The sequence below is a fragment of the Schistocerca gregaria genome, chromosome 7 (genome assembly GCF_023897955.1).
Source record: "Schistocerca gregaria isolate iqSchGreg1 chromosome 7, iqSchGreg1.2, whole genome shotgun sequence".
NCBI classification, from domain to species: Eukaryota; Metazoa; Arthropoda; class Insecta; order Orthoptera; family Acrididae; genus Schistocerca; species Schistocerca gregaria.
Genome location: NC_064926.1, coordinates 262,597,764 through 262,604,460, shown reverse-complemented (window position 1 = coordinate 262,604,460; position 6,697 = coordinate 262,597,764).

Sequence of the window (6,697 nt, the reverse complement as noted above, 5' to 3'; positions counted from 1 at the left end):
AGGTATTCCACAGAGACAGTGCACTACATCATTCATTCACCATCAAAAGTTTGTGCCTTATTACAAAAGTTTCAAAACAATCAATAGTCAAATAGCGCCCTAAGACTCAGATTTCCTCTCCTTTACTAACAGAAAAAACCAGGACAGTTTTATGGGTCTAAACTGATAGACTCATTATTTGTATTTTTTTTTTTTTTTTTTTTTTTGCGTGGATTAAAGCTTTCGTTTACCAGTACTATGCTTGTACTCATAGGCGTCCGCGCCTTCAGCCCTTCATTGTTTGTCTTCTCCCCACTCCCTCTGTCAAGCTTTCATCTCCCATTTGACTGTGTATCTCCTTCTTTCCCCTCTTCCTGTTCATCATCTTCGATTTACTTTCTCTGTCCTACTGCTCATCTCCAACTCTTTGCCCATCTCCTCCTCTTTCTCTGCCCATTACCTCCTCCATCTTTGTTGTTCATCTTCTCTTGCCGCTCTCTCTGTCTATCTCTTCTTTGTCTCTGTCCATCTCCTCCTTCCCCCTTCCTCTGTCCACTTCCCTCTTGCCCTCTCTCAGGCCAGCTGCTCTTTCCCCTTCTCTCTTCATGTTACAACGCCCACCCCAATGCGAGGTGGGTTGTTCTTATCCCCACACTATTTCTTTCCAGATTGTAATTAATATGTGTACCAAATTTGTTTAAAATAATTACAGTTTGATGAAAGAAGAAACTTTATAGCTTTCTAAAATTTTGCTGTTCACGCAGTAAGACTGCGGGGATCGTCAACCCAAAAAAGGTTCTTAAAAGCTTGAAATTATGCGTTAAATTCGTTAGAAGACTCTGAGTGCTCTCATTCTCAAAACCTGCTTAATGAGAGTATGGCTATTAGCGAGTTGTAGGCTATACTACTTTTCCACCCTCATCCATCTGACAGGTAGGTGATCCTAATTGCCACAGCTATTCTTTGCAGAGAGTAAGTGATATGTGCACCAAGTTTACATGAGATCGATCGTGTGCTTTAGGAGGTAATATAGAACACACACACACACACACACACACACACACACACACACACACACACACACACACACACACACACGTACATACATACATAAATACATACACGCATATGTACATCTTTTTTTATAATATGTATGATTGACTGGATAGTTATTAAGTCTCTGTAATATAACAAGGTATTTATCTCACCTATAAAATGCTGTTCTTATGGCGTGACATGTCTCTCTCTAATATAATCAACTAACTTACAAAATGAAAATTTTAGAATCTTGCCCACGCCCTGCAAAAATTTCTGCAGGCGGGCATCCTTGTATGTATTCGCAAGATATGCATAGCGAGTTGTTGTCAGGTGAGTTCCATCTCAGGGTCACAGCTAACGTGATAGCAAGTGCTTCCCTTCCCCCTTTCTCCCCTGCGTGAGGCACTTAACATCCGCCCCGAAAGGTGTAGTTGAAGACACGTTTCCAGCCTCAGAGTGACGAACAAACGTTGTCTGAAGTTCCCTGCTCATCAATTGCATAAAATATTAGAATTAAAAGAACCGCGGATTCAGTTTCATTCATCAGATATTTTGTAATTGGGTTAAGAGAGCTTGTAATTAAATCAAGAGTCTTATGGCGTATTACAACTAAACGTGTGGAGAAATGTAAATTTGTGTTTGTCAAAACCTGAGTTTGTCTTTAATCAAATGATTAGTGTGTCACAGCTGATAAGAAAAAAGCATGGTGTACAAATGCCACTGAGTAATGTAGGGTGGAGATGCGACGCAAAACAGTCGCAGAAGCTCAGTTGAAGACGTAGTTAATAGCAACAGAGGGTGAAAATTGCAATGCATCTTGAAAAGCGAATGAGTACTAGGAATTCGCATATCATTTAGTGGAGTGATTCCTATGTTTGGGGTCGAAGTTCATATACAAAGAAAGGCATCTCACAAGCATGATTATGAGATGGTTTCAACAAAAATGCTGAAACATGTCACCTGACAAGGCCATGGGTAAAGACGCCTAGTATATATCCAAAAAGACTACGCTTTTGGGAGGAAATAGGTCTAAGAATATTACACATCGCATCCACAGATACAGTGACGATAAAAACAGAGTAATAACATATTGCATACAGAGAAGTCTTTTTTCCTGTGATCCATCCATGACAGAAAACACAGTATGCTATGCACTTAATGGTGACTCATAAAGCACAAATGAGGTACAGATGTAAACAGAATTCGTCATTCAATGTCCGAAGACTTGTGTACCAAAGCCAAAAATAGAAACCATTTGCAAAATTTCCAAGACAAATACGTTGAGTGTACAGAAATCGTCACAACCTTTAGTAACGACCTATGTGCAGATGGAATATCATGACCGAACAGCACGTCACGTGCTTCTGTCAACTTTTCCCTAATATTCCTTTTTTTCCTTTATTGTTAATTTCACACCTGATACAGGTAGGCCAGAAGCGACGTATTACGCCGCTCTTCGGCCACAGATAAACTAATGGTACAAAAGAACACAATCGCAGATCAGACAGGGTGGATATACAACCGTAGATATACAAAATTAAAACACACGGAGCCGTTCGCGGACGCAGAGTCCAAATTAAAAATTTTCAGACACGTGGACACGCACAGAGATGACAGATGGTACACGCAGACGTTGGAGTACAAACGAGTAACACTGGAACACTTGAAGACGAACACGACGACACACACAAACACTAGGCGATGATCTCCAGCGCGCGAAAGTTCACTATATATGTGCGAATCCAGGAACATGCCAAAACGGGTAAAAGGGAGGAGGGAGAGGGGAGTGTGTAGATGCCAGTGGCAGAGGGGATGGAAGGGAGAGGAAAGAAGGTAGGGGGGGTAGGGAAAGACTGGGGGGAGGAGGGAGGAAGGAAGGGAGGAGGGAGAGAAGGGAGAGAGGGTGCCCTCGGGAAAAAAAACACAGGGTGCGGTAGAGGAGGATCAAAGTTGGTAGGAGGGGTAGATGGAGGGGATGAGGGCCACCTTGGTCGAGGGCATGGAGAGTGGGGAGATGGAGAGCAGGTGGGATGTGGGAATGCAGGCACGGCAGCAGACGGTTGTGGGGGAGGATGGGAGAGACAAGCGGGTGAGGGGGATCAAGTCTGTAGAAGGTGTAGAGGATCCGTATCCATTCGAGGAAAAGAATGAGGTGTGGGAACGGAATACAGGATCTGCGTGGGGGAGAGGAGAAGGGGGCGATAGGGGAGGCAGAGGGCATGGCGTTCTAGGATTTGAAGGGATTTGTAAAAGGTAGGAGGGGCGGAGATCCAAGTGGGATGAGCGTAGCAGAGGATAGGGCAGATAAGGGAATTATAAGGTGTGGAGGATGGTGCAGGAGTCCAGACCCCATGTGCGGCCAGAAAGGAGCTTGAGGAGATGGAGTGGGAGCGTGCATCTGCTCGGATTTTCCGGAGATGGGGGTCCAGGAGAGGCGACGGTCAAGGGTGACGCCAAGGTACGTAAGGGACGAAGTGAGGGCGAAAGGGCGGCCATAAATGGTGAGATAGAAGTCGAGGAGACCGAAGGAAGGGATTGTTTTGCCTACAACGATCGCCTGGGTCTTGGAAGGCCTAATATTCCGGCACTTCGGACCTTATACGCATCTAAAACGGTGACAGCAGTCTACTGCCTGTCATCAAACAGCGTGCGTGGGGTTGGACAAAAATTTGGAAGCACCACGAGAGAGACAAGCTTGAGCATGAATTGAAATGATAGCCAAGCCTGAACGTTGCGCTGCTTTATTTGATCACCAATGTGTGGTATCCGCCACTATTAAATCTCTGCGCCTAGCAGCGACGCGCTTCATTGCTCGTGGCCAGAAACGCATCGTTGGCCTCACTACTCTGTGCGCAGCCCTCTGCGCGCTCCAAAACACAGCGATTGGCCACCGGTAAGAATCAGCGGTTGGCCGGCCAGACTGTACAGGACCCCAGCCGCCGGCTCCATTAACTTCTTCTACGCCGCTCCTGACGTCTACAAGCCAGTTCTCATCGTGCTATGATTCTTCTCCACGACTCGGAAGTTCAATGTTGATTCAGCTGTGCTGTGGACTGTAATACACACCTGGAAATTGAAATAAGAACAACGTGAATTCATTGTCCCAGGAAGGTGAAACTTTATTGATACATACCTGGGGTCAGATATAACACATGATCACACTGACAGAACCACAGGCACATAGACACAGGCAACAGAGCATGCACAATGTCGGCACTAGTACAGTGTATATCCACCTTTCGCAGCAATGCAGGCTGCTATTCTCCCAAGGAGACGATCGTAGAGATGCTGGATGTAGTCCTGTGGAACGGCTTGCCATGCCATTTCCACCTGGCGCGTCAGTTGGACCAGCGTTCGTGCTGCACGTGCAGACCGCGTGAGACGACACTTCATCTAGTCCCAAACATGCTCAGTGGGGGACAGATCTGGAGATCTTGCTGGCCAGGGTAGTTGACTTACACCTTCTAGAGCACGTTGGGTGGCACGGGATACATACGGACGTGCATTGTCCTGTTGGAACAGCAAGTTCCCTTGCCGGTCTAGGAATGTTAGAACGATGGGTTCGATGACGGTTTGGATGTACCGTGCACTATTCAGTGTCCCCTCGACGATCACCAGAGGTGTACGGCCAGTGTAGGAGGTCGCTCCCCACACCATGATGCCGGATGTTGGACCTGTGTGCCTCGGTCGTATGCAGTCCTGATTGTGGCGCTCACCTGCACGGCGCCAAACACGCATACGACCATCATTGGCACCAAGGCAGAAGCGACTCTCATCGCTGAAGACGACACGTCTCTATTCGTCCCTCCATTCACGCCTGTCGCGACACCACTGGAGGCGGGCTGCACGATGGTGGGGCGTGAGCGGAAGACGGCCTAACGCTGTGTGGGACCGTAGCCCAGCTTCATGGAGACGGTTGCGAATGGTCCTCGCCGATACCCCAGGAGCAACAGTGTCCCTAATTTGCTGGGAAGTGGCGGTGCGGTCCCCTACGGCACTGCGTCGGATCCTACGGTCTTGGCGTGCATCCGTGCGTCGCTGCGGTCCGGTCCCAGGTCGACGGGCACGTGCACCTTCCGCCGACCACTGGCGACAACATCGATGTACTGTGGAGACCTCACGCCCCACGTGTTGAGCAATTCGACGGTACGACCACCTGGCCTCCCGCATGCCCACTATAGCCCTCGCTCAAAGTCCGTCAACTGCACATACGGTTCACGTCCACGCTGTCGCGGCATGCTACCAGTGTTAAAGACTGCGATGGAGCTCCGTATGCCACGGCAAACTGGCTGACACTGACGGCGGCGGTGCACAAATGCTGCGTAGCTAACGCCATTCGACGGCCAACACCGCGGTTCCTGGTGTGTCCGCTGTGCCGTGCGTGTGATCATTGCTTGTACAGCCCTCTCGCAGTGTCCGGAGCAAGTATGGTGGGTCTGACAACCGGTGTCAATGTGTTCTTTTTTCCATTTCCAGGAGTGTAGCATACGAATGCTATACTGGAACTTGGACTTAAACGTTCACTAGGCCTAGTATGTCAACGGAATAGTGATTTCCGTCGGAATTCTGCATTTCACTTGCACTTCCTGGACATTGGTACAATCACCAACAATTTATATAACTTTCCATAAAGTGTTCATCTACAACTTGGCGCTTGGTAACAGAATTATCTGTATCAGTGTTGTGTCAATAAACCGTAGAACGGTGATATATTTTTTGTGTTATTCCCATTTATAATAGAACGATACCTGTCCAGTGTTTTCAAAGCGTTGCAAGTGTCAGAACAGTGTACTGTGTGGTTGTGAGCGCATTTATTGTTTTATTCCTGTTTATAACAGAGCGATGCCTGTGTATTGTTCTCAATATGTTACAAGTGTCAGAACAATGTGGGTGTGGGCGCATTATGTAGAAGTTTAGCAAATTCGTACGTCGGCAAGTTGTTAGTGTTCATACGGTGGGTGCTTCTGTAGCTAATGAAACTGAAGTATTTGGTGTTTCAAGAGGCACTTTATCGACGATTTATATTACAGGCGCGGAAACTGGAACATCATCTGCTACACACAGTACAGGCTAAAGCGTGTGTTGAGTGATCTTGTCAGACGGCCATTGAAGAGGATTGTGGCGAAAACTTAGACAACTTCTGCAAAAGTCACTTCCGAATAGCTGTCGCACTCTCGGATGCCGTCAGCACCAAAGCAACACGAATGGAGCTCCATGAGCAGAGACTACAGGATGTGCTGGAGTTCTAAAACCACTCATCAGTGATGAAAATGCCAGTAAACGGAAAAGGTGGTGCCCAAGCCACAAAACAAAGACTATGGAGTAGTGGAAGAAGGTCATTGCTTCACACTGTTTCCAACACCTGGCCGAGCTGACGTTTCAAAATTAAACATGATGGGTGTTCGGTGGCGATTTGGGCAGTCATATCGTGGTATTCCATAGGCCCCATGCTTACTCCGCATGGCTGCATTACCACCCAGGATTGCGTGACCATTTTGGCTGATCGGGTCCTTCCATTGGTACAATTTTTGTTCCCCGGTGGTGATGCTGTGTTCCAAGACGACAGGACCACTGTTCACAAAACTCTCATCGTCCTGCACTGGTTGTGTGAGCACGAGGATAAAATGTTACATCTAGCTTGGCCATCACACATACCACATCTCAATGTTATTGACTGTTT